The 11,678-nt window shown below is 45.4% G+C and overlaps 1 long non-coding RNA gene across 1 annotated transcript; it reads left to right on the top strand.

The window, feature by feature from the left end:
* The first annotated feature begins 1,122 nt into the window (after positions 1-1,122).
* LOC113960811 lies at positions 1,123-11,462 on the top strand. Its single transcript, XR_003532106.1, has 3 exons — positions 1,123-1,133; positions 7,339-7,341; positions 11,379-11,462. It is a non-coding gene; the product is annotated as an uncharacterized LOC113960811 (long non-coding RNA).
* The last annotated feature ends 216 nt before the right edge of the window (positions 11,463-11,678 follow it).

Below are 11,678 nucleotides of genomic sequence, written 5' to 3' on the forward strand. Positions count from 1 at the left end.
ACAAAAGAAAAATCAGGAGAGGGGGGAAAAAACCTTTGAAGCCATGCCCTCAGTGCTACAAAGGCTATCACTGGATTAATCAGTGTAAATCTCAGTTCAACTCTATTGGTAACCTGCTGTCTGGAAACTCCAAGAGGGGCGCAAAGCCCCGCGCCTGGCAAATCTACAGGGTTCCTCTCCAAACATGGGAAAGGAAGACACCAGATGCCGCGTCACTGATTTATCAGCAGCAACCTCAGGCAGCGCCAGATTGGACCTGGTCATTGCCTCAGAAGTAACTCTTAATAATCCTATGGAGGTTGTTTTAGTAGGCACCGATGTATGGGGACCCTTACCCCAAGGCATGGCAGGATTAATTATTGGCAGATCCAGCATATCAAAACAAGGTGTTTTAGTGTTGCCTGGTCTTGTTGATTCAGACTATCAAAGGGAGGTGAAAATAATGCTCACTATCTTGTCTGGCTTTTCTGTACTCAGTAAAGGGCAGTGAGTAGCTCAATTGTTATTGATGCCCTTCTGGGTCCCTAATAGCAACACACAAGAATGAGGAGAGGGTGGATTTGGTAGCACCGATCTTCAAATAAACTGGGCGGTAGAAATAATGAGACAGCAGCTAATGCTAACTTTGTGCGTAAAGGATAGGGATATAACAGGATTGCTTGACACAGGGGCAGATGTCTCCATAATTTCGGCTTGAGTCTGGCCTGCGGCTTGGCCGCTGAAGGATACACAACATATGATTTCGGGAATCGGGGGTATTGAGATACCTAAGCAGAACATGCATGTTTTACAAGTACGCAGTCCAGGACAGATGACCTGGTTTCAGCCTTTCGTTTTGAACACTCCAATCTCTCTGTGGGGACGAGATTTGCTGGAGCAGTGGAATTGTGATAGTTTTCACCCTAGGCCTTCCTGGAGACCAGTTTGTAACCAGGAAGGAACTAGGAAAGTGACAAAGGAAGTATTCCATGCTATTCCTTTACGTAATCTGAGGTATAAATAAAGCTGATCGGAGAGAGCTCGCTCTCTTCCTTTCCGGGAAGGTTCGAGAACAGTGGGTCCCTGTCTCGGTCTGGCTTATCTGGAGCTGAGGCCTACAATGACTGCTGTTGTCTGCCACGCATGAGGGGAGAGTGCTGGGCCGCGTCCAGCCGTCCTGCTTCTCTCAAGGGAAGTGGTGAGATTTTGCCAGTTCTTTATTTTACTCGTTACCGGGTTTTTAGATTGTGTATACCTGGTTTGTTTCAGTCCCTTTTCATCCTATTTTGTCCTTTTTCCCTTCTCCCTTCCCCTCTTCCCTTTTAGGAAGCTATTTAGGGTTTCTGGGGTTATAGGTATATATTTTTTTCACTGTATATATCTGTTTTATATGTAAAATATATTTTTTGCTATAGCTTTGGCTGTTTGGTTTTTTTTTCCTTCCCTTTCTGGGAAGTAGACCCTGTTGTCGAGTTTTGGAGACTTGGTGGGAAGCCAGCTCCAAACTTGCACAGGAATGTACAGCTTGTAATTCAGCCTTCAAATTTATGCTAATGGCCACTGAAAAACCTCCCCTGATCAAACTGACATGTTTAACTGATAAGCTGGTTTGGGTCGATCAGTGGCCCCTGAAAGGGGAGAAACTCATCCAGGTACATAAATTCGTACAACAGCAACTGGATGCGGTGCACATAATTCCATCTATCAGTCCTTGGAATACTCCCATTTTTGTGATATCGAAAAAGAATGGGAAATGGCAGCCGTTACATGATCTCAGAGCTGTCAATGCTATACTGCAGCCTATGGGACCGTTACAACCAGGGGTTCCTGTGCCAACCCTGTTGCCCAGGGACTGGGTTCTCACTATCATTGATCTTAAAGATTGCTTCTTCACAATCCTGTTACATCCCAAGGACAGTGCTCATTTTGCCTTCTCTTTGCCTGTGATTAATAATGCAATGCCCATGCAATGATATCAATGGGTAGTGTTGCCACAGGGTGTGGGAAACCAAACAGGTGTTCAGGCTAGGGAGCCTGAAGCAGCTGCCCAGCAAGAGGCCTCAGAGATAATGCTGGAATCCATCAAGTGGCCTTGGGAAACCTGTGAAAGTGAGTAAAGAAGCTGCTAACTCCAACGGAAGGATACCTGTGATAAACACCTGCAACCAAAGTTAAAAATAAGAAAGAAGAGACTGTTTAAGTTAACACCACTTAAGAAATATATACCGATTTATATTTAGCAATAATTGTGTGTTGTTAAAAAGTTTGAGTTGAGTGTATAAGTTTGAAAACCGTGAGTAACAGTGTGTAAAATAGATCCATGCATGCCTCCTTCCCAGTAGCCTGAAAATTCTTGTGCTAGGTGTGATAAAAATGCCTTAATGTAAACATTGCATGCCATTCCACCACTTTCCGGGTGATGAAGAGGACTGCAGAATAAAGTCTCTATTTTAGTGATACAGTCAGGTTGTCTTATTTAACAGCCAGAGATGGTTTAAAAGGTGTAGAACTGTGTCAGAAAGATTTTAGGCATTGGCAACAGGGTATGATGAATAGTCCTATAATGTGCCAGGCTGTTATAGGTTTGAAAAGAGATGTTGAAATTTTTTCCCAATATGAATCACACACTCCCCTCCATCACCCCTCCATCTGTTTTTTCTGGGGTGAGGGGAGGCTGGAAGAGGGAAGGAGCAGGGCCACGTGCAGAGCAGCACGGGAGTGGGGGGAGGTTTCTCTTTAAAACCAGTCAGTGCCAGGCTTCGGACCCCCCTTTGTCTGTAGGACTTGCTGTCCACTGACCAACAGAGAGGCAACCACCCTTGGTTTAGGCCTCCACCCCTCTTTTCCCATGAGTTTTTTTTCCCTCCCCCCTTCCCTGACAGACACCACGAGGTATTACACCCTGAACCATGGGGTTGCCTTATCAGAGCATCTTCTTGCAGCTGCCTGACCCAAGGATCATAGCTCTGGGACTGGTGGGAAAAAAATCCCAGAACCAAACCCCTTTCATTGTTGGCCGTGGAGCCACCAACGCTCATGTGGCTGTGAGCAGTTGTTGAGCCACCGGGAACAGCCCCCCCTCCATCCCCCTGATTTGCCACGGGGTCCCCCCACCTGGGGAATTAGGACCTTGTTTTTTGAAAGTTTTGGTTGCACCATTTTTGTTTATTCAGTTTTGTTAATAAAGAGCTGTTATTTTCCTTCTCCACACCTTTCACCTGAAGCCTCTTAATTTCAAAGTTGTAATAACGTGGAGGGAGGAGGTTGGTTCTTCTTTTCTGCCCCCCCAATGGACATTTGTGTCTTGTTAAACAAAGACATTTTAACTGGCACACAACGTGCGGCTTGACCAGAGGAAAGGTGGAAAAGGAATAACCCCTCTTGTGTAATTTACCTGTGTATTGCATATAGAGACACCATTAGGCATCATGTGGTCCCATATGGCCGTGTATATGGTTTTACCATTTATAGATCACTGCTTAAAGATGGACACCATGGCTGCAATAGTTGTGGTCGCTATCAAGTTTGTAAATTGGTACCAGTGGCTGAAAAATTCTGGTCCTGTAGTTCTCTTTTGGAATATATATACATAACTGCATTACTATCACCACCCAGGTTCCTATTCTTGGGGTTTCACTGATAATAGTACCTGTTTTGGGGGAGGAACGCAGGCAAATGCTTTTTCCCAACCCTTCACCCACTTCTCATATGGCCCTATCACAGTAGCTTCTGAAGGGTTGAATTTTCCCCTGGATGTTAAAGATATTCTATTTTTGATGATGTTTTTGCTGTGTTTGTTCACTGAGGTCTACCCAGCATTTAGAGACAGGGTGAGGTTGTCTTTGGTAACTGCCCCAAGACCTACCCCAGACACTTGGGACTCTACCCAGGAACCTTCCCAACAGCCTGCCACGGTCCAACCACCTGCCACGGTCCAACCACCTGCCACAGTCCAACAGCCTGCCCTAGACATAAATCACCCTGATTGGATGGGAGCATGGGAGGAGATAGGTCAGGTGCTGAAGGAATATTCTACCCCAATTGTTTGGAAGCTTTCCCCTGACGAACCACAGATCCCCTGTAAGGTTGCTGAGTGCCTACAGAGGATCTGAAACCAACTACATCCCAACAGAGAAGGAGATCCTAGCAGCTTATGAGGGAGCACAAGCTGCCTCAAAGGTTCATCATCTGCCAAGGACATTTGAAGGAGAAACTGAAGAGGAGGGGAGGAAGTAATGACCTCCGACTCAATTAGGAAAGACCCCCGAAGCATACTGCACATGTGGAAGGAAATTCCAAAGTTCTCATGCATATGCTGAAGGGATGCACTTGCATAACCAAGGGGGTGGGACTGAGAATCTCTGGCATCTGCCTAGGCAGACGTACTCAGTTGATTGTATAAAAGCAGACAGTTGACTTTCTGGGGAAGCTTGCTCCACACAAAGGACTAAGTTGTCTTTAGCAGGGATGCCTGCTACATGTGAGCCTGCTAACCCTCCGAAAAACACAGCCGCTGCAGAGGATTTTATGGCATTCGGAGTTGCTAAGATAACCTCATGAATGACACCTGAGTGAGTAGGGTGTCATATTTCCTCATTGGTTTCTCTTTCTCTCGGGTTCCCGTTTACTTCAGCCACTTCTTTGTAATAAATATCAGTTTTGTTGAGCTTTCAATGGTGTCATGGCTTCAGATTTCAGTATGATCGGAATCCTCCCTGATACACTTGGCTCTCCAGCTCTCGGATCATTTTATGGATGGGGATCACAGCGTCTCGGTTTGTTCGGTACTGTTGTCTATGCACTATTGTAGTGGTCGTTGGCACTTGTTGATCTTTGACTTGTAACAATCCCACAATGGGAGGATCTTCTGAGAGGCCAGGCAGGGTAGATAATTGTCTAAATTTCTCTGTAGCCACTGTGGCTACACCAAAAGCCCATCGATACCCCTTTGGGTCTTTGAAATATCCTCTCCTGAGGTAGTCAATGCCAAGGACGCAAGGGGCTTCTGGACCAGTCACAATGGGGTGCTTTTCTCATTTGTCTCCCATTAAACTCACTTCAGCCTCTGGCACTGATAATTCTTGATGTCCCCCTGTCACTCCAGAAATCCAAATGGGCTCGGTGCTTTTATGCCCTGATGGCATCAAGGTGCATTGTGTACCAGTGTCTACTAAACCTTTGTATCTCTGTGGATCCGATGTGCCAGGCCATCGAACCCACACAGTCCAGTAAACCCTATCATCTCTTTCCTTCTCCTGGCCAAAGGCAGGGCCTCTCTATTGTTCTTGGTCAGAGTATTCACTGTCTGATCCTTGCATTGCCCAGCTAAAGGTCTCCTCACCGGGATCACAAGAATTGTCCTCAGTCTTTCTGCATCTCAAAGGTCGCTGATCTCTTTCCAGGGCCTCTGCATCAACTACGTGGATGGCCTTCTTACTAGGTTTTTTCCCTCTTAATTCTCATACCCGGGCTTCAAGTTTATAGGTAGGTTCACCATCCCACTTCTTTGTGTCTTCCCCTTGGTCACGCAGAAAGAACCATAGCTCACTGCGTGGCCTGCTCTTGGGGTTTCCTTTCCTCCTGAGTGGGGCAGGAGGAGACCGAGACCGCTTTCTTAGGCTGTTTTTGCAACAGTTCTCACATTCGGGGCATTCATAAGCCCTCTCCATCCTCTCCCTAGTGTGGGTGCGTTGGTGTCGGAGATCGGAGCTGTCTCTGAAATCTAACTTGCTAGCCCAGGAGAGTGAGGAGGCTTCCACACCTTCTGCTATACTCTGTATCCAGATACACATTGTATCCACATTTGGTTCAGTCATCCTTGGATGATATAGTGTTATCAGACAATTAACATATGATGCAGGGGCACCTTGAATTACTTTTCTCCACATGGCCAGCGTGCAAGGAACACGCTCTGGATTTTGGTAGTGGGGGTCACATGGGTCACCGTAAATCATTTCCAGCATGGCCAATTCCCGCAGGTACTGGACGCCTTCCTCTGCAGTAGTCCATCTTCTTGTAGAGCTCATTAGATCTTCTTTAAATGGGTACCTTTCTCTCACAGCAGAGAGGATCCGGAGCCAAAGACTGCTAATAAATCTCTCTTTTCCAATTTCCTGTTCAATTTCACAATCTCGGGCAATAGATCCTAGTTGCCGTGCTTCATGACCTTCTAACAGGTGACTACCAGCCCTGTCATCCCAACATCGGAGCATCCAGGTAAGAATTCGTTCACGAGGCTGGTGGCTGTAATCTCTCCGCAGTTCCTGAAGTTCTGATGGGGTCAGGGACTGGGTAACTTTGCTTTCCTGTCTAGTTTCCTCTCTGCTTCTCTCATGTGGAAGTGGAGGTGGAAATGCTCCCGCTCCCTCTAATGGATCACAGGCTGTTTGTCCTGCCTCCTCTTCTTCTCTTGGAGGCGTGGACAGGGTAGATACTTCTCCTTCTTCTTCCCTTACTAATCATGGAGGTAGGCCTGTAGGTCCTGCAGAGTTCCTTATCCATGTCTTCTTTTTCACTACAGGGGCAATAGTGACTTCAGATGTCATGGTTTGGGTCCCTGTCTCAGTCATAGTCTTTTTAGAATATTGAACAGCAGCTCGGTAGGCACAGGCCAGGCCCCAGTACAGGGTGAGAAGTTGCCTAAATTCATCCACATCCCTTGCCACCCAGGAACTGGCCCCTTTAGAGAACATCTCAGGAAATTCTCTCTCAAAGTTGGTTTTGTCCTGGCACAAGGCAACAAAAACAACACTACCTTCCCCACTCCCCATAATGTTTTAAGAGCATTGGTTAAAAGCAGTAATAGAGACAAACAACTTAAGTACGGATTAGTAAGGATCGCGGGTGCTTTCATTACCATGCCTTCTATGTCAAAATCAAGAAGACAAAAAAGGTTGATTTCTTTCCCTTCTGTGTTTTTTAAGGGGTAAGTTCCACACCCTATCAGAACTGTTAGTAAAATTACAGGTATCCCACAAGAACTGGGCGAATTGCCATGTTTTTGCTATATGTTCTCGACTTAGTATAAACAGATAAGTGAGGCAGTTGTCTTATAAACAATCCTTCTTGGCAGTTTTCCTGGCCAACGCACCAAAATTGTTGTCGTTTACTTTGGCTGAACACCAGGTATCCACTGGGCCTGCGCCCACATCTCTGCGGAGGAAGGGGGGGGGGAGGAGAGAGGGAAGGGAGAAAAAAAACTACGAGAAATCGAAATCGCTAAGAAAGATTATTTATATTACACAAAGATAGGCACTATAGGCAGTATGTATACAAAAAAGAGCTAAGAAAAAAAAGGTACTTCCCAAACAACCGATGCTTTCTTCCTGAAACCGCCTTGCTTGGCAACCGGAAAAGAAGAGAGTGATCTCTTTCTTCCTGACTGTTTAAATAGCTGGGCTGACGTAACATGGCATGGAATATCCTGTTCCTCCCAGGAAAAGGAAGTGCTATTTGACTACCCAAACCTATTACAAGTTTCAAAAACTTTCCAGCCTAAATACTTCCATGGAGCTTCTCTTTATACCTTTTCCGGTGCTATCTGTAAGCCATAAAGTTGCAGGGACTGTTGTACCACCATAAAAATTTGCTCAACCATCACTGAATTAACTGCTGCTATTAAGATACCGTCCATATAGTGCCAACGATGCCAGATTCTGGTTGGCTTGGATCCAGCTGTAATTTATCTGCCTTTCAAGAAAGATGTTTTTCATGGTTTACTTTTGCAATCTTTATCTTTGCAGATTGCCTTTGCTGACTTTTTAGGAGAAATCGTCTTTCAACTGCCGAGACACAGGTTTCTACAGTCGTTATCTGAATTACCCTTTCAACCACAAGATCTCTGTTCCAGGACTCCAATAGCTAATGCCATCACTGCTTTTATTGGCAGTTCGGGCAAGATGGGAAAGGGTGCTGTTGTATGGAAGCCTGATAATCACTCTCCCTGGCAATCAGCAGTGATTACGGTTTCTGTATCAACACAGATTGTTGAGCTTTCAGTGGCTATAAAATCATTTGAGTTATTCAGTGACCAAGCTTTAAAAATTGTTTGTGACTCTCAATATGGCATAGGTATCATAGGTATCATTGTTTGTCATATTCGTTCTCATACCAACTTGCCAGGACCAATCGTAGAAGGTAATTCGGTGGCAGATAAGTTAACCATGCTGTTACGACCCGTCCCAGGAAAAGGGGAGAGGGGGTAACTCAGGTTTTTATCAATAATTCCCTTGGGGTGGATTAGAGTGAAACGATACTGAATAATCGGTGTCTGAAAACATATATTGGTAAGGTTTATTTCAACAATTTTGTATCAAGAGGCATGGTAGCATTTTGGGTGTTGTCATCTATATCATTTGTAGCAATATGGCATAGGGATAACTTCGGGGTGGGAAAATGCATAAGGGAGAGAAAGGAAAGACAGGATAAGGGTAAGGGAGAGTAAGGGAAAGAAAATATGAGAGTGGAAAGATGCATATAGTCACTGCCCACGGGGTCCAGCGATGACATTTTGTAGTTGCCGCTTCCATGTCTGTCAGTTGAAGTGGTGACCTTCATCTGCTGGGGGTGAAGGAGGGAAGCCCTCACACTCCACGAAGTTATGAGTTATTATATCCATGATTAGTGTCACGGGCCATGTCTCGAGCCTCCAACCTCTCCCTGGGCCTACGCAGAGTTTTTGAGTCCAGTCTGGTTCCCGCCTTTCAAGATTGGTAGAGGGGGGGATGGGCCCAAATGCCCATCAGAGGTGTAAGGCAAAAATCAAAAGCCTGCAAGCTCAGCTCTTCACTGGAGGGAGGGGCAGGCCCAACTGTCCATCCGAGGTATAATGCAAAAGTCAAAAACCTGCAAACTCCTGGAATGCATAAATCATTAACCATTTCCATCTCTGACACATGCCAGCTATGGTACCGAATCTTTTTGAACAGGCGCGTCTGTCTCATTCCTTTTATCATCAAAATGCCTTGTCTTTACAGAAATCTTTTCATTTAACAAGAACACAGGCACGGGATATCCTTCGTGGGTGCCTGGATTGTCAGATATTTGCCGCATTACCCACGGCAGGAGGAGTTAATCCACGAGGTCTTTCAAGCAACAAACTGTGGCAAACTTATGTTACACATGTGCCCTCCTTTGGGACCCTTAAATACTTACATGTTACAGTTGACACTTTTTCTGGTTACATTCATGCATCTGCTAGAACAGGTGAAAAAGCTAAAGACACTTGAAGCCACTGGCTCGCTGCTTTTGCAGTCATGGGTGTGCCAAAATCTATCAAAACACACAATGGGTCTGCCTACACGGCTGCTTCAATGCTGCATTTTTTGCAGGACTGGGGAGTCACGGACGTTACTGGTCTCCCTCATGTTCCCATGGGCCAAACTATTGTGGAACGTACTCATCACACTCTGAAAGCGATGCTAGGAAAATAAAAAAGGGGGGAAACCCTAACCTCAGTGCGTGATCGGGTACAAAAAACCCTGTATGTTTTAAATTTTTTGAATATGCAGGACAATATCTCTCCAACTACTGCAGTACAGCGACATTTTTCAGCAAAACCCTTTTCAGCATCTAAACCAAAGGTCTGGTATAAAGATCCTGAGACACATCAGTGGGAAGGACCTGTTGAGCTAATTACTTGGAGAAGAGGGTACGCATGTGTCCTTCTTCCTGCAGGACCTATGTGGTTGCCAGCTAAATATATACAGCCTTATCACGAGCTGGAACGACGAACTGCAGAATCCACTTCCAGAAATCCAGGGCCTGCAGGTGATACCTTGGAACAACAGAGCCAGGAAGAGAGAACAGATGACCAGTGACACCAGCATTATCTGGGATTGACTCGAACTTCTAGATGAGCAAGTATAATGTATCATGACAACAGTGGGTGCAGTATAAACCCCTGGCAACATCCTTTTAGCTTATTTGACCTTGATATTTTCTGCATCTAAGGTCTGTTTTGCTTAGTTATTCTGTATCATATCAGCAGTAGTTACTTTAGTTACTGCCTCTGTTGCAGTCACCTTATTAATGAGAATCTGTGTAGATTACACTGCCTCTAATAACATCTTGCAAGAGTCATGAATTTAGGCAAGTTAATTAATGGTTTGTTTAGATGCCTTAGAATCTGCTATCATGTGGTTAGATGATAGATGACATGCCTTGTAAACTAGAAGTAAATCGTGGTGTGAATTGTAGTAATCTTTGCTAAGTTTTGCAGTGCCTACATCAAATTTCCCATTGAGCGTAATCATCGAGTGCCAAGTGATAGCTGTCTTCCTCCGTCGTGCTGAATACAGAAAGGGGGGAGATGTAGCAGTCAAGTGTGAAAAAGGCCTGAAGAATGTTCAGATGACCTTGTGTTGTTTTCTTTAAGCCATGATTTACTTCCCAGGGAGAGCTGAACTCTCCTGTTTGTGATTCACCATGCGGGCATGTGAAGAGGGGTAACTTGAAACTCCAAGATCTGTGTGTGTGGTGTGCATGATGGGCCGGCCTGAGAGAGTGATGGATGTGTGACTTGCAGCTGTGTTCTGTCTTAATTTGCTTAACCACTCCCAGCTGAAAGTGAATGAGATAAAACCCCTGGATCATGGGCAATAAGGCGATTTCTGTCCATCAAGTCAGGAGTCCGTGATTCATTCCATCATAGGTATTCTTATTTTTTCTTTTTAAATTCCATTTAGATCTAGCTTAATACAGAGCTCATGTTCTCAAAATGTATTTTTACACACTACAGACTTTAGTGTACCATGAAAAACCGTGACTCTGATAGCTAAAAATAACTCTTGAACACAGTGGTGTGCAGCATTGTATACAGTACTGTATTGAGTTTGTGTGGCAAGGTTTTGGTAGTGGAGGGGGCTGCAGGGGTGACCTCTATGAGCAGCTGCCAGAAATTTCCCCCATGTCCAGCAGAGCCAATGCCAGCCAGCTCCAGGAAGGACCCACCGCTGGCCAAGGCCGAGCCAATCAGTGATGGTAGTAATGCCTCTGGGATAACATATTTAAGAAAGGGAAAAAAAGGCTGCAGAACAGCTGTGCTGCTTGGGAGGAGGAGTTAGAGAAATTGGAAGTGAAATTGAACACAGGAAGAAGGGAAGGGTGAGGGGAAGGTGTTCCAACCCACTTAGGTACAGAGAGGCGAAGTGTGCCTCTATCTGTAAATCCGGGAAGGAATTTTAAGTTCGAATATACCCGAAAGTGAGATTAAGACACAAATGAGGTCAAATGTTGGTATCCAAACAATAATTCAACTTTATTAACTATAGGAAAAAGGCAGAGAGAGAAAGAAGGAAAAATAGAGAAAAGTGGGAAAAGCTAAGAATAATTATTAGAAGCACAGCGTTACCGCCACCATGAAACTAAACGGTGGATCTTGTCCTTGGTGATGGAGTGAGTCTCTGTTATGTCGTTCTCCAGTCTTTTGTCTCTGCAGTGTGAGTGGAGTTCCCGCAGCATGTGTCAGTCCTGCAGTGAGTCCTGGGTCCAGCTGGACTGGTCACGGTGTTGCGCGGGCAGTGCAGGGGTGCGGTTCGTGTGCAGGCAGAGGTGTGTGTGTCCTTGCGGCATGTGATGGGCAGTGAGTGTGTGTGTGTGGGCAGGGTTTCCTGCCTTAGCATGGCACAGCTTCTTCCTAATATTGAAGCCAGGCAAGGCCCAGAAAGCAAATGTAATATAGCAACACGAAAGGTAAAGAG

The sequence above is a fragment of the Neopelma chrysocephalum genome, unplaced genomic scaffold, assembly GCF_003984885.1.
Source record: "Neopelma chrysocephalum unplaced genomic scaffold, ASM398488v2 Primary Assembly neopelma1_96914, whole genome shotgun sequence".
Lineage (NCBI taxonomy): Eukaryota > Metazoa > Chordata > Aves > Passeriformes > Pipridae > Neopelma > Neopelma chrysocephalum.